The following is a 27,703-nucleotide window of genomic DNA, read 5'->3' on the forward strand; positions in this document are numbered from 1 at the left end:
AACTACCTAAGGGCATTTTAACTGCCGGTAGAACCGAAGAAACAAGGGCAATAAGACTGCCGGTAATAATGAGGGTGCAACATTTGCCGGGAGAACTACGACACGGCATGCTATCTGCCGGGGGACCATCTCTGGCGCGGGACCAAATATTTTTTTTTTTGAGTGGGATGGCACGGGACCAAAACAGAGTTGGGCCTAAAGCGCGCGCCAACAAGAGCACAAAAGCGAGCGAGACTTTTGGCCTGAAAAAATATAGACGCGTCGTGTCCCTCATCCAGAGACTTCGATCCAGTTCATCCCCAAATCGATCCAGACCGCATACGCCGCGAACCCTAGCCACACCCCCACCGCCGCCGACCGCGCCCTCCACCACACCACCGCTGCCCCGCCTGCCCCAACCACTCCCCGCTGCTGCTGCAGACTCCGCCCTCCACACCCCACCGCTGCAGACTGCTGCCGCGGTCGACCCCACATCACAGCGCCGTCGAGGACACGGACGACACCACCAGCGCCGGCCTTCCACGTCGCGGAGCCACTCCACTGGCGACCACCCCCCTTCTCCGCGAGCTTGGTCCACACCGAGCAGGCCTTCTCCAAAGCATTGAGCGGGGCTGCCTCCTCTACGTCATCTCCCCCGAGCAGCGGAGCGTCCTCCCTCCCGCGAGCGGCTCTGTCTCCTCAGTACCCTTCCCCTAGGCAGCCACGTCATGTATTTCCTTTCACCAGTGTCCTCTTCAATAGGTGAGATTTCAACTCTTGTCTCTTTTAACATCTGAATGTGCAGCTACACATGCATGTAATCTCGAACAGTAGCACTTAACTATTCTAGCAGTTAGAACAAATCATCGTTTTTAATTATGATCTGATAATGACGAAAAAACCATGATCCAAACATCTTCAAAGGTTATTTGCATTGTTTGCAAACGGAACTTGAAAATAAAGATAGATGAACACTAGTACTATTAGTAGCCCTTCAGATCGAAGGATGGGGAAGTATGGTGATTAACAATGCATACCTTAATTAGACTCGTTGAAACCTAACTAAGTTGTTTAATCGAGGTTTCTAGTTTATTTGAATTTGAGATGAAAGAAAGCTATTTTTTTACGTCTTCAGCCCACTTGTTTAGTCCACCTAGCTAAGTTGTTTAGTTGATGCCCCAAAGTAGTAGCATCTTTGCTTGTGTTTTGTAAAATACGATATGTGGACAAACTAGGTGCTACACTTTTATGATATAGATGATGACATTCTTACTGCTATTTTGGTTTTTGTATATCCTGAATGATATGCTTCAGTTCATTATATTTTGTTGTGTGATGGCATTCCTTCTCCGTATTGTATTTCTTGTTGCCTGTAATAGATAAAGATGATATGCATTTTGTTACTAGATTTTTTTCCTTAATAAAAGTATACTTTGTTTCGCATGTTAGGCTATTTGGGTGAAATTGGTCAAGAATGGACAAGAGTTGGATGGATAAAGCTAGAAATACACAAGCATATATTGACGGGGTAAAGAAATTCATAGATTTTGCTTTTACTCATTCAGCAAGAGGGAACACTATATCATGTCCGTGTAGAAATTACCTCATGGTGCTGGAACATGACCACCACAGGGCAAGCTCAAGGGCGATGTATCTCATAGCCATACACAACCATGTGAGCTTTTGTTCTTATGATTGAATTTACCAATGACTATCATGGAGTCATGGTTGATTGCTTAAAAAGCTTTCCTTCTATGTGTGCAGTTGGAAGTGGAGAAGTCCATGGCAAAAGCAGTAATGCGACCACAAGCAAGCTGAGGAGGTAATATACATGTTTCCCTCCACTCTGTACATTAATGAAGTTTACAAAATGAGCATTTGCATGTGCACGAAATCTTCCTAGGCATTCCTGTAGACTCTTTACAAATGTTTAACTCAATGCATTTTTTTGTTCTATCTGAGCATGTTCTGCCTATTTGCACATGAAAGATTTTTGACTTGGAGCTAGAATGCAGTGCTAGACTCTACTATGTACAGTACAATATTTCAGTCTGCACCCTTGATTTGGTCCTTCGATTTGTATGTTCTGTTGTGTAATTGGTCCTCCTCTCATTCTCACAGCATGCCTCCTATTCGTCCTCTGCAGCAGGCAGTGTTGTGTCGACTACGTCTGGATAGCAACTCATCTCCATCCTCGCCCCAAGCAGTGTCGCCTCACCTCTACTTCCTCGCCTAAGCGGTACCGCCTATGGTCTCCGCTTCACCGCCAATGGTGAGATTTCTTTGTTATTTTTGTCATTTAGCCATTAGTAATCTTGTAATGGGCATTGATATAGTGTTGAAATTTTCTTGGTTACTCAGCTATTTCAGATGTAAAAATGATGTTATATAGGGTTGAAATTGTGCGATTATTCTCAGGTGTTTGTTTTTGTTTCTTGAAGTCTGATTTACTCAGCAAGGAAGGGATGTGATACTGTATAATGTTTATCAGGAGCATGGTAGCCCAGTGGCAAAAGCTTCTATGTATGCAGTTGGAAGTGGATAAGTGTCAGGCTCTTCCTACAGGATGTCTACTAGTTCAGTTCTAGTCATAAACAAAGGTGATAGTTGCTTGTACTTTGCTCAGTTACTTTGATGTCAACATTTGAGTACTAATATTTCTTTCCATAACTATATTATGTAGAATGATAGATTTCCTTCCATATCATGTATAATTGATCCATTTCTTTCCATAACTATATCATGTATAATGATTGATTTCTGTTTGTAGCAATGCGACCACAAGCAAGCTTATAAGATGCATTGATTTCTGTTCTTTGTAGCCACCAGCCATCTATGATCAAAGGCCACATATTCTGCTTTAAATTGTTTATCAAGTTTTGAGTTGCTAACCACATATGCCACGTGGTTACATGCTCTGTCTTTAGGTAACACTCCCTCTGTTTATGCAGTTATGCTTTATCTGATTGGTTCAAAATAATTTGTATTGGCAATAACTCTCGGGTTTTTAATATAGTATTTTTCTGTTAGTTTTCCATATCTCAAAAATAGGGCAACATGATTTGTTATTATGTGCCGCTCTTCAAAATTTGCGGGAGATTCTTTTTTGTGAATCTGGGTCTGTCTAGGACACATCTAGATGTGACATAGTTATGTCACATCTAAGCCGATGTCCACTCTGTTTGTGGTCCATTTTTTTCCTAGTTTTTTTGTTTCTTGTTGTTGCATTATATATTTGCGGGAGCTTAGATGTGACATGCTTAAAAAACATCTAGATGTGAATAAGACAAACTGAATCTCAAAGGATACACTAGCTATTGTCTACTAGTACTAGATATGACATTTGACCTGCTTTCCTGAATTAGTTGAGATATGGTAATATTTATCTGCTTTAGTTCAGATAAAGATGTGTTTCATGGGTTCTCTCACCTACTCATATCCAGGTTCCAGGTCCTATTTCATTACCTTAGAGTACTACTTGGCCAGCTAATGCATATCCTAGCCTCTAGTATGTAAACAATACTTGAGCTAATTGAGGAAGGCCTCTTGAGTAATATGGTTGATCTAATTATGTAATAATGATTGCTTGCTATGATGAAGTGTTACACATTTAGAAGATTTTTATTTATGTCGATGAGTTAAACTGCAGCACATCAAAATCTTCAATGTGTTAATTTAAAATCAAATGAGAGCTCCATTTGAGTTTCTGTTCTGTTGCAGGCTTCCCAAGGGTACATAAGTTGATGGAGTTGTGGAAGATCTGCAAGCTGCTGGAGGTTTGGAAGACCTACAGTTAATTTGGTCAAGTGATATATGCCTCGTTTGCTGAACCCAGAGACATTGGCAAGTTTTCCTATGCTTATTTGGTGGTTGTTTTGGTACACAAGCCATTATGTGCTCATTTTGGTTGTGTGACGCATATAAAAACATATGTACTGAACCTTTTGTGGCACGAGCTCTTTGTATATGGTCGTTTCATACATGTATCTAGAAACATGTGTATTTGGTCTGGCATGTGTAATTGAATGAAGTTTAAGGTTGATTGAAGTGTATGTATGTGCAAGTTGTGTGGTCTTTCCTGATTGCCCGAGGACAATGAATGGATATTAAATCAGGTATAAGTTGCTCGATGAATGGATAATAAATTAGGTATACATTGCCTAGAACGATTTGCTAGTGAAACATGATGTGAGGCATATTAACTGCCGGGTGAACATGTTTTTGCCGGCAGTTCCACTGCCGGTAAGTGTTTGTTCTGAAGCCATGGCCAATCTGCCGGGAGAAAACAAACTGCCGGCGTATTCACGGGTCGCGGCAGATAAACTGCCGGGAATAGTTTATCTGCTGGGAGAAGTAATCCCCGGCAGCCGTTCTTGTGGCAGTTCTACCTGCCGGGAGAAACACCATCACGACAGTTTATTTGCCCTCTTAAGGGCTTTCTCCCGACAGAATGTATGTCATTACATCAGTGTTGTGGTTTAGTGAACTGCTACATATTCTGCAGTATCCTTCTTCATTTCGGTTCACCAGAATATATCCTTCAAATCCAAATACATCTTGGTATTTCCTGAGTGAATCGAATAGGTGAATCATGGGCCTCCTGTAAGATTAACTTCCTGATCTCCGAATCATTTGGTACATAGATACGGTCTTCAAACCATAAGGTATCGTGCTCATCCTCGCGAAATCCCTTAACTTTTCCTTTGATCATTTTCTCCTTAATAGAAGCAATCTCCTTGTCAGTCTTTTGGACTTCTCTGATCTTATCCATCGACGTAGACTGAATCTCCAATGCTGCTACATAGCCTTTCGGGACTATTTCCAAGCATAGCTCTCGAAGATTTTCGGCTAACTCCCTTGGTAAATCTCCCGTCATTAGGGTGTTGACATGACTCTTAGGCTTAACGCGTCAGCTACTACATTAGCCTTGCCGGGGTGATAATGCAATTTCATATCATAGTCCTTGATGAGCTCCAACCATCTCCTTTGTCTGAGGTTCAACTCCTTTTGGGTGAAAATATACTTCAAACTCTTGTGATCCGTGCACACCTCGCAATGGATTCCAATCAGAAAATGTCTCCAAGTCTTCAATGCATGCACTACGGCTGCTAACTCCAAATCATGCGTAGCATAATTCAACTCATGAGGCTTAAGCTGTCGTGAGGCATATGAAACAACTCTTCCTTCCTGCATAAGAACTGCTCCAAGTCCTCGACGTGAAGCGTCACAATACACCTCATAATCTTTGGTCTGATCCGGTAAAATCAACACTGGTGAGGTAACCAAATGTTTCTTCAACTCCTGAAAACTAGCTTCACATTCCTCAGTCCATACGAACTTGGTGTCCTTCTTCAACAACTCCGTCATAGGCTTCGCAATCTTTGAGAAATTCTCAATAAACCTTCGGTAGTATCTTGCGAGTCCAAGAAAACTCCGGATCTCTTCAAACGTGGTTGGTGCTTCCCACTTGGTCACGGTATCAACTTTAGTGGGATCTACCGCTATACCTTCTCCGGATATAACGTGTCCGAGAAATCCAACTTCCTTCAACCAAAACTCACATTTGCTAAACTTGGCATATAGTTGACGTTCTCTGAGTTTACCAAGCACCAAATGCAAATGCTCCTTATGCTCCTCTTCATTCTTCGAGTAAATCAGGATATCATCAATGAACACTACGACGAACTTATCCAAGAACTCCATAAACACTTTGTTCATCATGTTCATAAAATATGCAGGTGCGTTAGTTAGACCAAATGACATAACGGTATACTCGTACAGCCCATACCTGGTGGTAAAAGTCGTCTTGGGTATATCTTGTTCTCGAATCTTCAACTGGTGGTATCCTGATCGCAGATCGATCTTGGAAAATACCTTAGCTCCTTGCAATCGATCAAACAGATCATTGATCATCGGTAGTGGGTACTTGTTCTTGATGGTTACTTCATTCAAACCTCGATAATCAACAACCATCCTTAACGATCCATCCTTCTTTTCCACTAGAAGTACTGGCAATCCCCAAGGTGAAGAACTTGGGCGAATATATCCTTTATCTAGTAACTCCTTAATCTGCTTCTTAATCTCAACCAAATCCTTTGCGGGCATCCTATATGGTCTCTTTGATATTGGCCCTGTGCCTGGCAAAAGCTCAATCAAAAACTCAATATCTCTATCCGGTGGCATGCCTGGCAATTCCTCTGGAAATACATCCGGGAAATCCTTCACCACTAGTACTTCCTCCTGCACAACTCCTGTTAAACAATTTACTTGAGTCCTCTTTGGCACATGTCGGGATACATACTTGATCCTTCTCCCTTCTGGGGTGGTAAGCAAGATCGACTTACTGGCGCAATCGATGTTTCCACCATACCTCGACAACCAATCCATGCCTAATATCACATCCAATCCTTGTGATTCCAACACTATTAGGTCTGAGGGAAATACGTAGTTACCAATCCTTAATGGCAACCGATCACACCATAGGCTAGCCATATATTCTGCTCCAGGCGAGGTTACTAACATGGGTGACCTAAGGGCTTGGGTTGGCAGTTTATACTTATCCACAAATCCCCTTGATATGTATGAATGTGATGCACCAGTATAAAAAAGAACAAGTGCAGTAAATGACTTAACCAAAAACTTACCGATTACTGCATCCGGCTGCTCTTCAACCTCCTCCACGTTAACGTGGTTCACCTGTCCCCTATTGAAAGGGTTCGGCTTCTTCCCAGAGCTTCCATTGCCATTTCCATACTGTGATTCAGGACATTCATTGGCATAATGTCCGGTCTTCTGGCACTTAAAGCAAGTGACTTGGCTCAGGTCTCTCTTGGCTGGGGTCGATGGGTTGGTGCGGTTCTGGCCGTTACCTCCTTATTCCCATTACCATTCTTGGTGCCATTGTGATTGTGCGAGCTACCTCCTCCATGGGTATGCTGAAAATGTCCTCCCGGTCTAGGGGTGAAACGTGGCTTCTACTGAGCTCCTGAAGTGTACTTCCCTTGTCCATACTTCCTCTTGCGATTCTCAATCTGCTGCTGCTTCCCTTCAATCATGAGAGCACGATCTACCAACTCCTGGTAGTTGTTGAAGGTTGCTACCATCAACTGCATGCTCAACTCATCATTCAGTCCTTCCAGAAACTTCTCCTGCTTAGCTACATCCGTAGCAACGTCATCTAGGGCATAACGTGCTAATTTACTAAAGTCCTCCACATACCGGCCAACAGTCCGTCCTCCTTGGCGCAAGTTGCGAAACTCTCGCTTCTTTATAGCCATAGCTCCTGCTGAAACATGGGCAGTTCGAAAAGCCTGCTGAAACTGGTCCCACGTGATAGTGTCTACAGGAAAAGTGGCTATGAAATTCTCCCACCATGATGCTGCGGGTCCTTCAAGATGGTGTGCGGCAAACTTCACCTTTTCAGCATCCGTGCATCCTGCTGTGGTCAACTCCCTAGCTGTCTTGCGGAGCCAATCATCTGCTACTATCGGCTCGGTGCTACTGGAAAACACCGGCGGATTTAGCCTAAGAAAACGGGCTAAGTGATCAACATGTGGTGGTGGTGGGTTGTTGTTGTTGTTCCCCTGATTCTGATTCTGGACTAGCAACTTCATCAACGTGTTCTGCTACTGGATCAACTGGGCGAGCTCCGGTGGAAAGGTAAATCCGGGGTCACGTCTCAGAGGCATCTGAGGGTTTAGAAAAGATGAGATTTAAGAATAGAGAGGGGTCTATAGAGAAAACACTACCCATATGCACATGAGGCAAAACAAACAATTCACTTCATTCAAACAATCAAACAAGGGCATACAAACGATCTATCTATCGCAAAAGTGATCGGACTACTATATTTACATGATGGTCTACTACTACTGATGAGGTGGTCTACTAGAAATATTCTTCGGTTGCAGACTCCATTATATCTGCTCCTACTTCATCCACATAGTCATCATCGCTATCATATGGATCTGAGTCGGTGTCGTCGATGATGATGTAGTCTTTCGGGCGAATCTCCTTGGGTTCTTCGTCTTCTTCTACTGGTGTAGGGCCTCCCATGAATATTTCGATCTTCTTGATCAGATCGTCATTCTTCTCCACTAATACTTCTATTTCCTCTTCATAATCTTCACGTGTAGCCTTGAGCTCTTCCTCCAGTTCCTTGATTCTTGTCCTTGCCTTCTTCAGATCTATCATGTCGGCGCACATCTGGTTCTCCTGACGTCGAAGGTGCTGGGTTAACTCCTGGATAAAAGCTGCAACTGATCTATCCTTTCTGGTGCTGATCATCTCCCAGTGCTCATCTCGGCGCCCACAAATCTGGTAGATAGTATCCTTAAGATCATTGCGGTAGACTTCTCCAATGCGTCCCATGGCGATGTGAGCTGCCATGCTCTTTCCTAGACTCCAAGTTGGTGCATCAAAAGAAAACTCTATGGGCTCAGTGACTGGCATGAACGTCCTTCCTGGAACTTGAATTTGAATCATCCAACGCTCCTCTTCAGGTAAAGTGGCGTTGTAGGTTCCGGTGAAGCTTGGTACTCCTATGTTCAGGTATCTAGTGACTTCCTTCAAGTGACGTCCAAAGAGTGTATCTTCATCCAGTTGCGTGAACTTGTTCCTTGCATCCGCCATCCTAAAAGAGTAGAAAAGATGAGAAGTTAGAAAAGAGAGGAGAGTGAGTAGGGATCTAGGTCTTTAGCTTAGTGGCCATGTCCTACAGTCAGCGTGTGCTCTGATACCATCTTGTAGAGACCAGACCTCAAATGGTCCAATCTCTGTGCTCAGGTGTCATCCCTGGATCAGTAATGCTGACACTACACAGTACTTGAAGGATTTATAATAGAGTAGCTATCACACACTTATTACATCGAGTGTCTCAAAAGAGAACTTATTACAATAAATATGGCTTAAGGCCATCTAATAACGATAACAGCAGAAGGCTTGGAAGATAAGTGAGTCCATCAACTCCAACGGCATCACTGAATATAGAACCACGACCTAAAACTCCTTAATCATCGTCTAAAAAGTCTGCAACATTAACGTTGCAGCCCGAAATGGATCAACACTTGGAATGTGTTGGCAGAGTAACACATAGAGAGTAATGGAATAATCAGGCTATTCTATATGCATATTTGGCTGGTGGAAAGCTCTATGGTTACAGTTTTGCGTAAAGCCAATTTTTCCCTACTGCAAAGGAATAAATTTTATTTAACTATCATGGTGGTTGTTAAACATTGAGAATGGTTGACAGCATTCTCAATCCCAATTAAGCATCATCATTAAACAAAACCCAACAGAATTAATTTTAGAGTAACATGTTGAGATTCACATGATAATCCAGGTACTAGATACTCAAGATGTCCATAACCGGGGACACGGCTAACCATGATTAGTTTATACACTCTACAGAGGTTTGCGCACTTTTCCCCACAGACTCGATCTCCTCCGTTGGAATTCTTGCACTACATGGTGTTTGAGAAACGGATGACCGAGACATAGTCTTTCAGAAGCGCTAGCACCTTACGAACGGGTAGACCGGACCAACCTACATCCCCTACATCTGCTAGTCTACCACTGTAAGAGTTCGCACGACTTAATCAACTATGCTAGAGCCCATAATAGCTTGTGGCTGCACACGGAAGTTTCTAGCATGAATAATCTCATGATCCCTTTGAGCCTAGGTGGTGGCCCATAAAGAAAAACAGGCAATCGCTGGAATACCCAGGTGCCTCAATCCACCCAGATGTGTATTTAAGTTGCCACCTTAAGTAAACCATTAATTAACAATCTCACATCTGTCATGGAGACACTCACCCAATCCACGTCTACTAGCATAGCATGGCATAATAAGCATACGTAGAAGTAACTCCCAAAGGTTTGATAATAACGAGTAATAGGTACTACCTCAACTACTTCCCAAACCCACAATTTAATTAAATCCTAATCATGCAATGTGTGAGGATAGATCTAATGCAATAAAACTGGGTAGTTGGAAAGCATGATCAAAGTGTTACTTGCCTTGCTGATGATCTGGGAAACCTAGCGATTCGAAGTAGCAAGCGGCGCACTCCGGGTACTCTATCGCAAACAACCAAGCATACAATAAGTACTTAGCTAATGCACAGGTAAAACTCAAATAAGAGATATAACCAGAAAGTTCAAATTAAGAACTCCGGTTGGCAAAAAGAATCAAATCGAATGAAGCAACGGAAAACAAACGGCAAAAGAAAGAAGCTTCGATTACTATTCTGGATCTAGGGTTATTTTTACAGTGGCAAAAACTTGTTTAAGTTGGTTAAACGGAAAGAGGGTTTCGAGACGAAACTCCAAGCGCTTGAATCGCCTGATTCCGATAAACGAGCGAAAAGTTAGACTAAAACGAAAATCGGATCAGAAATCGCGATCTGGAAAATCGCGGATTTATTCCGAGAAAAAGAAAAATGACGAACGTTCGTTAAAATGAGCGAACGAGCGAACGCTCGCTATTTAAATAAACTGGAAAAACCGATCTATTAAAAAAAAACCGAAACTAAAAAACGAACAAAACTGTTGGAAAAACCAAACGGTTTTTCGAGAAAAACCGGCGGCGGCGAGGTCTACCTCCAGCGACGGATCCGGCGGGTGGCGGCGGTGCTCCGGCGGCGGCGGCGGTCGGCGGCGGCGCGGGGCGGCGGGGCGGCGACGGCGCTAGGGCGGCGGGGCTGGGGCTGGGTGCTAGGGTTTCGGCCCGGGCCGGGCCGGCGGCTTATAAAGGCTGAGGCCGGAGGAGTCCGGGCCTAACACGGCCCGTAGGTCGGTTCAGTTTTTTTTAAAGTTACGCTCAGAAAAAAACAAAATGAATACTAAACGGACTCCAAAAATCCTGAAATAAATTTTCCCCGGCTCCTAAAATCAAGCCGAACAGGATGAACATTTATTTGGGGCCTAAATGCAATTTTGAAAAATGCGCATTTTTCCTAAATTCAAATAAAATAGCAAATAAAACCAGAATAACTCTTATTTGATTTTTTATTAAATCCTCAATATTTCTTTATTTTGGGAAAGTCATTTTATTCCCTCTCTCATATTTTTGTAATAGAAATAATTGAAGATAAAATAAATAAAATCAAATGATCCTATTTTCAAAATTTGAGACAACTCAAATATGAAAATAACGAAATCCCCAACTCTCTCCGAGGGTCCTTGAGTTGCGTGAAATTTCTAGGATCAACTAAAATGCGATAAATATGATATGCAATGATGACCTAGTGTATAACATTCCAAATTGAAATTTTGGGATGTTACAATTTAAGGACCAATGTAATAATAAATCACTTATTATTTAAATATATTTATAACAAAATACTTAGCCCATGTTTATTTATTGATTACATTGCTGCGCCCAACCTAGCATTATTATTAGAATCAGCCCATTAAAATTGTGTATTTCGAGAAAGTGCAAATGGCCTGTAATTTTTTAGAAGAAAAATAAATGGGCTGCATGGACGCTGCATTATTTGTTCACCTAGCCCAGCAAATGGACTGTAATTCTAAAAAAGAGAGATCAAATTGACTGTAAAATCTGAAAAAATGGGTTGAATACGTGCCACATTTTTGGAGGTTGAAATGTGGGCCAATAGGTCGAAGCCAATGCAAGTCGTTGTCAACTTAGCCAACAAATGGTCCTGACGTCGTTAATCGTTGGATTTACATCCAACGGCCGACATCCATCTTCAATCTCTCGTCTTCTTCCTCCAGCGCCGCCGGGACCACCTGCTCCGGCCTCCCGCTGCTAGCAGCTCTGCTTTGCACGCTTCGCTGTGAAGAGCTACCCCACCGTTGGCCAGGCCATCCCTCCACCCCTCCACACCTCCGGTTCTTCTCCACCAACTGCCGAACCACACCGCACCAAAACCAGTTAACCCTCGTACGCCTCTCCGTCTGCGACTCTACTCCCGCGTCTTCCCATCTCTGGCTCGTTGTTGTCCGGGGCCTCGCCGTTGTCCACAACCTTGGATGCACTCTACATGGAGTAGTCAACGTGGTCAACGAACAACATCCATCAGAAGTAGACTGTGCGTGGAGAGGCTGACAGCTGGGTCCACGGCCACAGACAAGGAAATGCCTCCTTATTACGCACAAAATAATGATTCCTCCATCTGACAGCTGGGACCCACCAGAAGGGCCCCTGTATTTCGCGAAAAATTGTTCCCCCCGCTGACAGGTCAGACCCACCAGCTATATCTTCGCACGCAAGGAAGTGCCTCCTTATTACTCACAAAAAATGAATACCCGCTGCTAGCTGGGACCCACCATAGTGGGAGGCTGACTTGTGGGCCTACTAAGTTGACTGGGATGGAGGGCTTTGTCACCTTAGTCAATATGAACGATTCTAGCTCCAGTGATCGTACGATGTCCATCCAACGGTGGTAGTGCTTCTTCAACTCTGGTCTTGTTGCTCCAGCCGCCCAAACCAGCGCCGGTCGTGCCTATAACATCCCAATTTTAAATTTGGATGTTATACATAGGTCATCATATGCATATCATATTTTATTTGCATTTTGCTTGTGATCCCAGAAATCCTAAGCAACTCAAGGATCCTAGGAGAGAGTTGAGGATTTTTCATCTATTTTCATATTTGAATTTTCCCAAATTTGAAAAGAGGGATCACTTTGATTTTAATATTTTTTGCTCAAAATTTTCCAATTAAAAATAAAAGAGAGAAGATAATATGACTTCTTAAAAAAGAGAGGAATATTGGAGGAATTTTTTTAAAAATCAAATAAATATTATATTTGGATTTTATTCGAGATTTTATTTGAATTAGAAAAATATGCATTTTTTTAAAACTGCATTATTAGGCCAGAAAAATGTTCACTTTTTTCTAATATTCTATTTAGACGGTGAAAATTGTTTTTGGCATTTTTAGAATGTTTTATTTTCTTAGGATTTTTATTCGATGGATTTTTTTAAGTTTCTTGCCAGACTGGGCCGAAGGCCCAGCCGAGCCAGGCGGAAGCCCACTCCCGCCGCCGCCTTCCTTGTGCCGCAACCGTCTCTGGCATGGACGCCGAGGAGGAGGCCGAGACGGACTCCACCTCGGGTCGGCCCCTCGCGCAAGCAAGCCGCCCCCGGCCTTTATATAGGGTCGAGGCCCCCGCCGCCACCACCACCCTGCCGCCGAGCTACGCCGCCTCCCGCACCGCCCTGCCGCCTGATGCCGCTGTTGCACTACCGCCCCGCATCGCCGGAGCCACCGTCCGCCACCGTTGATCCGCCGCCTGTTGACCGGTATAAGAAAACCGCTCCGGTTCGCCGGTTCACTTTGGGTTTTTTCGGTTTTTCGCTTTCTAGATCGGTTTAATTTTTAGGGTTAGGGTTTTCTTAGTTTTTCTCGATCGGATCTATTTGGCGAATGTTCACCCGAACGCCTCTGTTCACGAACGTGTTCGTCCGTTCGTCTTTGTTAGCGAACGTTCGTTCATTAGTCTTTTCTTTTTATTTTATTTTCAGCCAGGGACCTATCCGCGATTATTTTTTATCGCAGATTAGCCCCTGATCTTCAAACGCTTGCAACTTTTTAACCGTTTGTCCAAATGCAGTGAAACCAAAGCCAAAAGCTTCGTCTTGAACCCCTTCCAGTTAATCAACTTGAACATGGTTTTGACGAATTAAAATTTGGTTGCAAGCAGATTTGAATTTGAACTTATTTTGACCGCAGTTTGAGTTTTGTAGCTCCGATTCGATTGATTGTTTTTGAAAATCGAAGCTCTTCTCTTGTACTTTCGATTTGGATCTTTTCTTTTGAGTTTTACCCTTGCATCTATTGCTTGAGTGCTTATGCATGTTATTGTTTGTTTGCGATAGAGTTTCCGGAGTGCGAAGCATGCAAACCTCTACAGAGTGTACAAACTAATCATGGTTAGCCGTGTCCCCGGTTATGGACATCTTGAGTATCTGGTGATTGAATTATTATGTTGATCTCATCACTTTATTTAATAAACTTATTAGGTTAATGATTACTTTAACTGGGATTGAGATGGGGTTACCATTCTTAGTGTTTTCAACAAACTTTGTAGTTAGATAAAATATATTCCTTTATTGTAGGGAAAAACTAGCACTACTAGGGAAAACCTTATACACAGAACTTTAGCAGTAGCGCGGGTCAAAAAGCACGCTGGTGCTAAGTAGCAGTAGCGCGCATGTGCAAACCGCGCTGCAGATAAAGTTTTAGCAGTAGCGCGTCTTGTTCTAAACACGTTACTACTAAAATTCTCACGGCTTAGCCGATAGGCTACACATAGTAGTAGCGACCTATATCGAACCACGCTGCCGCTACTTTCTTTGTAGCAGCGCGTTTTAATCTAAACTCGCTACTGCTAAAGGATATAAAATTAAATGGAAAGCAAATAGAAAGGTAATTGAAAATGAAAGAAATAGAATAAGGTGAAAGGAAAAAAATAAATTGTGAAGAAAACTAAATGAAAAAGGGGAAAAGAGAAAGGAGTAGCAGTAGCGTGTATCCCAGAACGCGTCGTAGCTAACGTAGCAGTAGCGCGCTTTCTGGAACACGCTACTGCTACTTCTGACTTAACCACGGGGTTCGTCCTTCCCCACGGCCACTTCCGCCAAATCCAACTCTCCACTCTCGCTGCCGCTGTCGCCCATCGGCCGTCGCGCGCTCTCCGCACACCCTCTACGCTGCCCCGACCCCAGATTCAATGCCGCCCCCGCCCCAGACCTCAACGCCGCCCCGGACATCGCCCCGACCCCGACCTCGATGCCGCCATCCGCCGCGCGCCTGAGCCCCGACCCCGACCTCGATGCCGCCTGCCCCTCACTCGTCGCAGGCACCCGAGGTGAGCACGCCTGCTCCTCCCTCTCCCCTACCTCTGCCTAGGGTTTCTTTATATTTTAGTTGCATCAAATTAGTTAGGGTTCATGTAAGGGTGGAAACGAATCGGATGCGGATGCGACTCAAATGAGTTAGGGTTGATGTAAGGGTGGAAACAAATAAAATTTCTAAGATGAATCATAAAATGAGTAAAATTTGACCACTTATTTCACTTTATAGTTGGATAATTGGAATATCCGCTACCACTTTCCACCCCTAGCTTCATCAAATTAGATGGTAATTAGGGCAGTAGTTTCTAGGTACTAATTAGTTAGTAAGAACTAGGTACTAATTAGGTACTAGTTTATTTTTATTTATAGTAAGTTTATTTTTAATAAGAACTAGTTGAATTAATAGAACTAGTTAGTAAGAACTTGTTGCTATTTTTTTTAGTTAAAGCAATTTTTCCCGCATCGACGTGGACGATGCCTATCCCGCATCCTCGTCGTCGAGTCGGCGGAGGATGACACCTGCTTGACCAGATGGGCCATGTCCGGGACTGGGCTCTGCCAGGGTGGTACTGGGAGGCGCTACCTACCGGGGGGCGCGGGTTGGTGAGGAGCCAGCCTGTCGTTGACCCGAACCTTCTTTGGTGGCGGTCGCGTTGGCCAGTGACGGTCCAGAGGCTCGAGGACCCCGTGGAGGTGGTGCATCACCGTGTCAGTGAGGAGGACGTGCACGTCCGTCGCTACTTGTTTGTGTTGGAGCACAGGTTCTCCAATACCTGGCAGGTTCTCCAGGCATCTCACTGGAGCTATGATCCCGTGATGGTTCCTTCTCTGTGGGTGTCCACTGCCCGCGCCGATACCCGGCGTGTGCTAGGGTTTTAGTTGTATTAGTGATGTTATATGTATGACACTATTCGGGATGTATTAGTGATAATATTCGACGATGTACGGACACATGAGATGATTTACTTTTGCTTATTGAATGCATGCTAATTTGAGTCCTATAAGATATTTTGAAATGTATATCTTGTGTTGCTCAAATAGGATATGTGCTTGCCCAAGTGGCCGGTCATGTTTGTAGGTTACACCTCCGAGTGGCCTATGTTTTGCCGGAGTGTTGATTCATTTCCGTTCCGGCAAATTTTAGGCGCTCGATATGTCCTATTTTAGAAAAGGTCATGCCGGATTTTTCCGTGAATTTTGGCATGACTTGTGCCAGAATATGTAGGAAATATCGAGTGCCCCGGATTTGTGTGTTGAGTATCCTGGTAGTTGTCTTCGATCGATTTTCAATTAATGTTTTAACTATGAACATAGGAAATGCCTAACGACCAAAAAGATTTCGGTATTTGCAAATACTGCGAAGACGAGCGCGGCCTGTGCGACGGAATATTCCTAGATGATGATAGGCGCTTCAACATCAAGCTGGATGAGAACTTCGAAGTGGATACAGTAAGTCACAACGACAAGTCTTTTTTCGTAATTAAGCATGACATTTGCTTCATTTGCTTCAACTTATAATTTAAGCATGACATTAAGCATGACAAGTCTTTTTTTTACTATTCTACTAGTGTATCCCCTGCCATGCAAGAGTTTTTGTATTGGATAAGATAGGTTTCAGTCGTACTATGGAGAAAAAGAAAGTTTACTTGAAGACCGAGCATGGTTATATTTTCCATGCAAAATTATACAATTCAGACGACTACACCTATTTTGGATGCAAAACATGGCGAGCACTATGCAAGACTTATGCATTTGAGCCTGATATGGTTATCACCTTTGATATTCGTCCGGAAGATGATATTGAAGGTAATACTGACATCTGGGTCGATGTGCAGACGCCTCCAGTTATACCATTATGTAAGTTTCTCAACCATATTTATGTCTTTGATATTGTTTATTCAAAAATAGTTGACAACTAATTTGTATTGTCAGCTTATTTCGGTGCAAGCAAACATGTCCAGCGCTTGGTAGACACGACCTACTACTGTCCCGGGGCTGAACTAAACTGTGAGGAGCTAGGTCATTATGTTTCATGGCTTGAGGATCTTGATACTGTCAAGACAAATTTTCTTCCTGTACTTAGAAATGTTAGTACTGAAAACGTGCGACCAATAGTGTTCATAATGAACTACGGTCACATCTATTTAGCAAGGATGGTAAGATTTTTACTATTTGTCCTCAGTGCATCTTTTCCATACATTATTTTTGAAGCTAAACTTCATTGCTAAGTATGTTACCATACGATGTTCTTCAACAGGGACTCCCGATGAATGTTGTGCCTTATGGGATCGAGACTAAAGGTACCATGAGTATTATTAGCTTACGGCCAAGATATCCTACAGATTACTTTAGTGCATTCAAGATTAGCGACAGATGCTTAATAGTGCAAGACTGGACCAAATGTGTGATCGAGAAGCGCAGAGAAGTACTAGGGGGCAGCAAATGGATGTGCTACCCACGATTAGGAGACATGTTCATCTGCATGCTCCAACTTGATCAAGGAGGAGAGCTACACATGTTTTATGTTATTTTACCTAAGAGAGAGCAATAGGAGTGATTAGCTAGCTAGAAATGAGTTTGAGGATGATGATGTGCCTACTATGATGATAAAATAGCTAGTGTTGGTGGTAATGAATATGATGATTATTATTAGCTAGTGTTAGTGGTGATTAAATAAATACTGTTGGTGGTAATGACTATGTTGATGATTAAATAGCTTGTGCTGGCAGATTAGATTCAAGTGGAGGCAACATGTGGTGCACATCGAAAGTACTACTAGTCCAAACTAGATCAAGTTTGGATTAGTAGTATACTTTTGACATGCACCACATATTGCCTCCACTTGAACCTAATCCACCTTCATTTGACACACTGTTATGGACATAATGATGTAAACCTCATAACTGGTATTGTACCAATATTTGTACGATGGCGCATAAATACACTAAAAATAAAAAAATAAAAAAGAATACTAGTAGCAATGGAGAGAAAACACGCTGCCAGTAGTTACATTAGCAGTAGTGTGGGAGTGAACAAACACTGCAGCTATTTGTCCTAGCAGTAGCGCGTGCGGGCACGCGTTACTGCTAAGCAATAGTTGTAGCGCCTTATTAGTAGCGCGCCTACCCGCGCTACTAGAGAGCACAAAACCAGCGCTACTGCTAGGGTTTTCCCTAGTAGTGTAGCTTTCTGCAAAAATAACCATAGAGCCTCCACTAGCCAAATATGCATATTGTTATAGCTGCTACTTGTTCATTGCTCTAAAGTGTTATTTTGCCAGCATATTCCATGTGCTGACCCATTTTGGGCTGCAACGTATTATGTTGCAGACTTTTCAGATGAAGAGTAAGGTGCGCTAGGTCATTGTCTTGCACTCAGCTATGCCGTTGGAGTTGATGGACTCATTTTACCTTCCAAGCCTTCTGCTGTTATCTTCATTAGATGACCTTCAGCCATATTATTGTAATAAGTACAATCTTTTGAGATATTCGATGTAATAAGTGTGTGATTGCACTCTGTTATAAATCCTTCAAGTACTGTGTGTGTCAGCATTACCGATCCAGGGATGACACTCATGCACAGAGATTTGACCGTTTGAGGTTGGATCGCTACAAGATGGTATCAGAGCATATGCTTACTGTAGGACGCGACCACTAAGATAAGCCTTAGGTCACTCTTCTCTATTCATTTCTGACTCTTCTCCACTTTCCACTTTGTAGATGGCGGATTCAAGGAACAAGTTTGCTCAACCGGATGAAGACACCCCTTTTGGACGACACTTGAAGGAGGCCACTAGATACCTAAACATCGGAATACCAAGCTTCATTGGGACCTACGCCGCCACTCTACCGGAAGAAGAGCGCTGGACCATTCGAGTACATGTTCCAGGAAGAACATTCATATGAGTGACTGAGCCCATAGAGTTTTCCTTTGATGCACCAACCTAGAGCCTAGGAAAAAGCATGGAAGCTCACATCGCCATGGGACGTGATATGTCTCCAACGTATCTATAATTTTTGATTGTTCCATACTATTATATTATCTGTTTTGGATGTTAATGGGCTTATTTATACACTTCTATATTATTTTTGGGACTAACCTAATAACCCAAGGCTCAGTTCAAATTGTTGTTTTTTGCCTATTTTAGTGTTTCCCACAAAAGGAATATCAAATGGAATCCAAACGGAATAAAACCTTCGGGAGAGTTATTTTTGGAACAAACATGATCCAGGGGACTTCGAGTGGACGTCAAGCAACCAACAAGGAGGCCACGAGGCAGGGGGCGTGCCCTCCACCCTCGTGGGCCCCTCGTGGCTCCACCGACCTACTTCTTCCTCCTATATATAGTCATATACCCCGAAAACATCCAGGAGCACCACGAAACCCTATTTCCACCGCCGCAACCTTCTGTACCCAAGAGATCCCATCTTGGGGCCTTTTCTGGAGCTCCGCCGGAGGGGGAATCGATCATGGAGGGCCTCTACATCAAGTCCATGGCCCCTCCGATGATGTGTGAGTAGTTTACCTCAGACCTTCGGGTCCATAGTTATTAGCTCGATGGCTTCTTCTCTCCCTTTGGATCTCAATACAATGTTCTCCTCGATCTTCTTAGAGATCTATTTGATGTAACTCTTTTTGCGGTGTGTTTGTCGAGATACGATGAATTGTGGGTTTATGATCAAGTTTATCTATGAACAATATTTGATTCTTCTCCAAAATCTTGTATGTATGATTGGTTATCTTTGCAAGTCTCTTCGAATTATCAGTTTGGTTTGGCCTACTAGATTGATCTTTCTTGCAATGGGAGAAGTGCTTAGCTTTGGGTTCAATCTTGCGGTGTCCTTTCCCAGTGACAGCAGGGGCAGCAAGGCACGTATTGTATTGTTGCCATCGAGGATAAAAAGATGGGGTTTATATCATATTGCTTGAGTTTATCCCTCTACATAATGTCATCTTGCCTAATGCATTACTCTGTTCTTATGAACTTAATACTCTAGATGCATGCTGGATAGCAGTCGATGTGTGGAATAATAGTAGTAGATGCAGAATTGTTTCGGTCTATTTGTCGCAGACGTGATGCCTATATACATGATCATGCCTAGATATTCTCATAATTATGCACTTTTCTATCAATTGCTCGACAGTAATTTGTTCACCCACCATAATACTTATGCTATCTTGAGAGAAGCCACTAGTGAAACCTATGGCCCCTGGGTCTATTCTCCTTTATATTAATCTCCCGTCAACAAGCTATTTCTGGCATCGTTTATTTTGCAATCGTTACTTTCAATCTATATCATAAAAATACCAAAAATATTTATCTTTTTATTATTATCTCTATCAGATCTCACTCTCGTAAGTGACCGTGAAGGGATTGACAACCCCTTTATCGCGTTGTCTGCGAGGTTCTTATTTGTTTGTGTAGGTACGAGGGACTTGCGTGTAGTCTCCTACTGGATTGATACCTTGATTCTCAAAAACCGAGGGAAATACTTATGCTACTTTGCTGCATCACCCTTTCCTCTTCAAGGGAAAACCAACGCGGTGCTCAAGAGGTAGCAGGACGCATCGGCCAAGTTTACCACAAGGATCTTAAAGACATCATTGATACGTCTCCGTCGTATCTACTTTTCCAAACACTTTTACCCTTGTTTTGGACTCTAACTTGCATGATTTGAATGGAACTAACCCGGACTAACGCTGTTTTCAGCAGAATTGCCATGGTGTTATTTATGTGCAGAAAAAAAGTTCTCAGAATGACCTAAAACTTCACGGAGATTATTTTTGGAAATAATAAAAAATACTGGCAAAAGATCAAGACCAGGGGCCCACAGCCTAGCCACGAGGGTGGGGGCGTACCTGCCCCCCTGGGCACGCCCCCTACCTCATGGGCCCCCTGGAGCTCCTCCGACCTCAACTCCAACTCTATATATTCGTGTTGGGAGAGAGAAAAAATTAGGGAGAAAGATTCATTGTGTTTTACGATATGGAGCCGCCGCCAAGCCCTAAACTCTCTCGGGAGGGCTGATCTAGAGTCCGTTCGGGGCTCCGGAGAGGGGAATCCGTCGCCATCCTCATCATCAACCGTCCTCCATCACCAATTTCATGATGTCCACCACCGTGCGTGAGTAATTCCATCGTAGGCTTGCTGGACGGTGATGGGTTGGATGAGATTTATCATGTAATCGAGTTAGTTTTGTTAGGGTTTGATCCCTAGTATCCACTATGTTCTGAGATTGATGTTGCTATGACTTTGCTATGCTTAATGCTGTCACTAGGGCCCGAGTGCCATGATTTCAGATCTGGACCTATTATGTTTTCATGAATATATGTGAGTTCTTGATCCTATCTTGCAAGTCTATAGTCACCTACTATGTGTTATGATCCGGAAACCCCGAAGTGACAATAATCGGGACCAATTCCGATGATGACCGTAGTTTGAGGAGTTCATGTATTCACTATGTTTTAATGCTTTGGTCCAGTACTCTATTAAAAGGAGGCCTTAATATCCCTTAGTTTCCGCTAGGACCCCCTGCCATGGGAGGGTAGGACAAAAGATGTCATGCAAGTTCTTTTCCATAAGCACGTATGACTATATTCGGAATACATGCCTACATTACATTGATGAATTGGAGCTAGTTCTGTGTCACCCTAGGTTATGACTGTTACATGATGAACTACATCCGCCATAATTCTCTATCACCGATCCATTGCCTACGAGCTTTCCATATATTGTTCTTCGCTTATTTACTTTTCCGTTGCTATTGTTACAATAACTACAAAATACCAAAAACATTACTTTTGCTATCATTATCTTTTGCTACCATTACCACTACTATCATATTACTTTGCTACTAAATACCTTGCTGTAGATATTAAGTTTCCAGGTGTGGTTGAATTGACAACTCAGCTGCTAATACTTGAGAATATTCTTTGGCTCCCCTTGTGTCGAATCAATAAATTTGGGTTGAATACTCTACCCTCGAAAACTATTGCGATCCCCTATACTTGTGGGTTATCAAGACTATTTTCTGGTGCCGTTGCCGGGGAGCATAGCTCTATTCTTTAAGTCACTTGGGATTTATATCTGCTTATCATTATGAAGAACTTGAAAGACGCAAAAACCAAAATTTATCCCTCAACTATGAGGGGAGGTAAGGAATTGCCATCTAGCTCTGCACTTGATTCACCTTCTGTTTTGAGTAAGCTTGCGACACCTAAACCTGCTTTTGCTATTTATTCTGATATGTCACATATTATTGATGATGCCACTTCTGCTATGCATGATACTTATGATGAAACTACTTCTACGCTTGATACAACTGTGCCACTTGGTGAATTTCTTGATGAACAACTTGCTAGGGCAAGAGAGAATGAAATTATTGAAACTGATAATACTGATGAAAGTGATTATGAAGGCTCTCCTAATAAATATGAATTACCCGTTGTGCCTGAGGGCTATGTTATGGATGAAGAAACTAAAAGAGACTTTCTTGCTTGCAATGATAGAAGTGATCTTAAGAAATTATTAGCTAAGCTTAAACAAAAAACTCTGAATGCTAGAATGAAATATGATCCTGCTTATGCTACTTCACCTATCTTCGTTACTGATAAGGATTATGAATTCTCTATTGATCCTGATATAATTACTTTGGTTGAACCTAATCCTTTTTATGGCTATGAATCTGAAACTGTCGTGGAACATCTTACTAAATTAAATGATATAGCTACCCTGTTCACTAATGATGAGAGAACTCGCTACTTTTATATCCTTAAAATATTTCCATTCTCATTAAAGGGTGATGCTAAGATATGGTTTAATTCTCTTGATCCTGGTTGTGTGCGTAGTCCCCAGGATATGATTTATTAGTTCTCTTCTAAATATTTCCCTGCTCATAAGAAACAAGCTGCCTTAAGGGATATATATAATTTTGTGCAAATTGAAGAAGAGATTCTCCCACAAGCTTGGGGGAGGCTTCTCCAATTACTTAATGATTTGCTTGATCATCCTCTTAAGAAAAATAAAATACTTGATATCTTTTATAATGGACTAACCGATGCTTCCAGAGATTACTGGATAGTTGTGTTGGTTCTATTTTCAGGGAAAGAATACCGGATGAAGCTGAAATTCTATTGAATAATATGTTGACAAATGAAAATAATTGGACACTTCCTGGGCCTATTCCTAAACCAACTCCGAAGAAAAGGGGTGTTCTATTTCTCAGTCCTGAAGATATGCAAGAGGCAAAGAAATCCATGAAAGAAAAGGGTATTAAAGCTAAAGATGTTAAGAATTTACCTCCTATTGAAGAAATACATGGTCTTAATTTACCGCCTGTTGAAGAAATATATGGTTTTAATCCATCACCTATTGAAGAAACACGTGGTCTTGATAACCCGACACAGGTAGTAAAGGTAAATTCTCTCTATAGATATGATAAAGCTGAAATCCCATTCACCAAGTTTGCTAGCCCATTCTTAGATGAGTTTTATAAATTTCTGGTTAACCAAGAAGACTTCAATGCTTATTTTGGTAGAGAATTAAAACGCAGTGCTGATATGCTTGAACACTTGGGTGATTATATGGCTAATGTCAAAGGTGACCTTAAACTTATTAGTAAACATGCTTCTATGGTTACCACTCAAGTAGAACAAGTACTTAAGGCTCAAAATGATTTGCTCAATGAATTGAATAGTAAGAATAAGGACTATTCTGTTAGAGTGGCTACTAGAGCTGGTAAAATGACTCAGGAACCTTTATATCCTGAAGGCCACCCTAAGAGAATTGAGCAAGATTCTCAAAGAAATAATATAGATGCACCTAGTCCTTCTAAAAGGAAGAAAAGGAAAAATGATAGGACTTTGCATGCTTCTAGTGAACCTATTGCTGAAACACCTGAGAATCCAAATGATATTTCTATTTCTGATGCTGAAACACAATCTGGTAATGAACATGAAACTAGTGATAATATAAATGAGAATGTTCATGTTGATGCTCAACCTAGTAATGATAATGATATAGAAATTGAACCTGCTTTTGATCTTGATAACCCACAATCAAAGAATCAACGTTATGATAAGAAAGACTTTGTTGCTAGAAATCACGGTAAGGAAAGAGAGCCTTGGGTTCAGAAACCCATGCATTTTCCTCCCAAACCATCCAAGAAAAAGGATAATGAGGATTTTGAGCGCTTTGCTAAAATGATTAGACCTATCTTTTTGCGTATGCGATTAACTGATATGCTCAAAATGAATCCTTATGCTAAGTATATGAAAGAAATTGTTACTAATAAAAGAAAGATACCGGAAGCTGAAATTTCCACCATGCTTGCTAATTATACTTTTAAGGGTGGAATACCAAAGAAACTTGGAGATCCAGGAGTACCCACTACACCATGCTCCATTAAAAGAAACTATGTTAAAACTGCTTTATGTGATCTTGGAGCTGGTGTTAGTGTTATGCCTCTCTCTTTATATCGTAGACTTGATTTGAATAAGTTGGCACCTACTGAAATATCTTTGCAAATGGCTGATAAATCAACAACTATACCTGTCAGTATTTGTGAGGATGTGCCTGTTGTGGTTGCAAACGTTACTATTTTAACGGACTTTGTTATTCTTGATATTCCCGAGGACGATAGTATGTCTATTATTCTTGGAAGACCCTTTTTGAATACTGCAGGGGCTGTTATTGATTGCACCAAAGGCAATGTCACTTTTCATGTTAATGGTAATGAGCATACGATACACTTACCGAGGAAACAATCTCAAGTCCACAGTATCAATTCTATTGGAAAATTCCATCGATTATTTTTGGAGGTTTTGAATTTCCTCTTCCTACTATCAAGAAGAAATATGATATTCTTATTGTTGAGGATGTGCATATCCCCGTTGAGGTATCCTAGTGTTATTCGAAAATTCTCCGGTTCCATGATTTTCAGAATGTGTTTGTTAACAAGACTTGATCAACCTTGATTCCTTTTGATGATCATGAGATGGACGAAGTTAGAAAACACAACTCTCTGTACCCTCTTTCTACTTCTCTTATTTATATTAAATAAAGAAAAAATAGTAATTTCTGTCTGTTTTCTGATTATCCGTGCAATATAAAAATACCCCGAAAATAAAAGTTACCCAAATGCCATGAAATTTAAATATGAAATTTTCTGGAATATTTGAGAATATTTGGCATTGAGAACACAGCAGGGGGCATCCACCTGGCCGCGAGGGTGGAGGGAGCGCCCTACCCCCTAGGCACGCCCCCTGCCTCGTGGGCCCATAGTGGCCCTCCTCCACTTATTCCTGCACCCACACACTCCTTCTTCCTCCCACAAACACCATTATCCAGCTCAAGCACGAGTTCTAGCTTATTTTGCTACGATTTTCGACTTGCTTGCTCAAAGCACCTCTCACAAAACTGCTTTGGGGGATTGTTCCTTGGTATGTGACTCCTCCATTGGTCCAATTAGTTTTTGTTCTAGTGCTTTATTCATTGCAAATTTATGCTGCCTAGGTGGCCATGTTCTTGAGCTTGCATGTCAAATTTATGTGGTTCCAAGTAGTTTTGATGCATGATATAGGCTCTAGGCACTTGTAGGAGTAGTTGCTATCAATTTTATTGAGTTTGGTTCACTTTTATTTTGAAGTTACTAAAAATTTCAGAAATTTTTCAGCGGAAGAAATATGTTTAGGAAAATATACCAAGGTGGTTCTTCAAGGAAACAAGGACCCATGCTTGCAATGCGTGATGCTGATGATGAGCCACCAAGGGACGCTCCAGTGCGGTCTTGTGAATGGCCCTCAGAGGACTTCATGGATCGAGCAGGAATTAAGGAAGAATTTAACGCATATTTGTGTAATGCTGATCTTGTGAGCTTCGAGGCAGAAAAGTGCCGTCAGTACCACTATCTCACTAGTTCCTTTGTGAGTAGGTTTGAATTTTCATCTTCACGTAATTCTCAAACTGTCCTGTTTGATCTTTATGAAAATTCTTATACTATGGACTTAGAGGACTTTACCACTGCTTGCAAACTTCCACAATGGGGTAGTGCTAGTGAACCTCGCAAATCTGAATTTAGAGATTTTCTTGCTAGTATAACTATGGGGGAATCTAGAGATATAGCATAAGCTACCATAGGGAGCATTCATTTTCCTACTATACATTATTTTGCTCTCTTCTTAGGTAGATGCATTAATGGTAAAGATGAACCATGTCACATGTGTGTCCCTGACCTTAGTATTCTTAGGAGTGCTGTGTTAGGAGATAAATCTTATAATTTGGGAGCCATTGTTGCATGTAGGTTGCATCTTAATAGATTTAATGGATATTTCTTCGGTGGAATTTATGCAACCCGCATAGCTAATTTTCTTGGTATAACCATACGTGAGGATGATATTGAGTTGCCCCCTTCTTATTTGGATTATGAGGCTATGGTTCGTCATCAGTTTGTTGAGAGGAACGATCAGTTCCTCCAGTACCGACTAATCTTTGACAGACGACACACCTATCACGTCGCTCTCCCTGCTTCTACTTTCTTTGATTTTCAGGCAAAGGGGAGATATTTTATAACAAGAGAGGAGGCGGAAGAGTATAAGAGGAGGGCTGAGATAGCTCGCCTCCAAGATGCAGCCCATGATGCATTGACTGCTGCATCTCAGCATGACCCCAACTACAACTTTGGATATCCGCCAGGCCATCCGTGGCATTAGACCAACTTAGGCCAAAAGCCTAAGCTTGGGGGAGTACGTATTTCCCACCGACATTACATTCATGTTCACACACTCATTGCTAGTTGTCGGTGCTCATACTTTTCATTGTATCATCCATGCTAGTTCATTTCCTTTTTATGCTTTCTTCTTGTGTGTTTGATAAACCTTAAGAAAAACCAAAAAAATTAGTTGTAAATTTTAGCTAGTTTTTAATTTCCATGCTTGTAGTAGTAATTAAAAAGAAAACCCAAAAAGATCTCTTGTTCTTCTTTTTGCTTGTTGGGAGCTTTCCCGTGTAAATAGTTTTATTTCTTTTCTTTTCTTTGGGGGTCGATAGGAGAAGACCATGATTAAATTTTTAAAGTGGCTCTTATATGCATTATTGTTGATCTGACAAAAGAGCCCATATTGCCTAGTCTTCTCCTGTTTATTGAATGCTTGCAGATTCCAGCTTAGTCCAATGCACGCACACTATTATTATTATTCACATCATTCGGTCGTGCAAGTGAAAGGCAATTATGACGATATATGATGGACTGATTGAGATGGGAGAAGCTGGTATGAACTCAACCTCTCTTGTTTTTGTAAATATGAGTAGTTCATCGTTCCCGATTCAGCCTATTATGAATAAACATGTTTGCGATGACAATTAGAGATCATAGTTTCTTATGCCATGCTTAATTAGCTAGGAGCTTATAATGGTTTACCTTGCGTGCCAACATGCTATTAAAATGGTTGTGATGTGGTATGATAGGGTGGTATCCTCCTCTGAATGATTTAAGTGACTTGACTTGGCACATGTTCACGCATGTAGTTGAAACAAAATCAACATAGCCTTCACGATATTTATGTTCATGGTGGATTATATCCTACTCATGTTTGCACTCAATGTTCATTAACTTTAATGCATGTTCATGGATGTTGTCGCTCTCTAGTTGGTCGCTTCCCAGTCTTTTGCTAGCCTTCACTTGTACTAAGCGGGAATGCTGCTTGTGCATCCAATTCCATAAACCCCAAAGATATGCCATATGAGTCCACTATACCTTCCTATATGCGGTATCTACCTGCCGTTCAAAGTAAATTTGTATGTGCCAAACTCTAAACCTTCAAATAAACATTCTATTTTGTATGCTTGAATAGCTCATGTATCAACTAGGGTTGTCCGTATCTTCCATGTTAGGCAGGTTATTCT

At 41.9% G+C, this 27,703-nt stretch overlaps 1 long non-coding RNA gene across 9 annotated transcripts; it reads left to right on the forward strand.

The window, feature by feature from the left end:
* Nucleotides 1–274: 274 nt before the first annotated feature.
* Nucleotides 275–4,053, forward strand: LOC119330419. Of its 9 annotated transcripts, none has more exons than XR_005160097.1 (8): nt 280–741; nt 1,429–1,507; nt 1,612–1,654; nt 1,744–1,801; nt 2,101–2,251; nt 2,471–2,579; nt 2,802–2,906; nt 3,700–4,053. It is a non-coding gene; the product is annotated as an uncharacterized LOC119330419 (long non-coding RNA). The 9 variants fall into 9 exon arrangements; XR_005160098.1 differs by having other exon boundaries at nt 2,126–2,251; XR_005160099.1 differs by having other exon boundaries at nt 275–741; nt 1,429–1,654; nt 2,398–2,579.
* The last annotated feature ends 23,650 nt before the right edge of the window (nt 4,054–27,703 follow it).

The sequence above is a fragment of the Triticum dicoccoides genome, chromosome 7A, assembly GCF_002162155.2.
Source record: "Triticum dicoccoides isolate Atlit2015 ecotype Zavitan chromosome 7A, WEW_v2.0, whole genome shotgun sequence".
NCBI lineage: Eukaryota > Viridiplantae > Streptophyta > Magnoliopsida > Poales > Poaceae > Triticum > Triticum dicoccoides.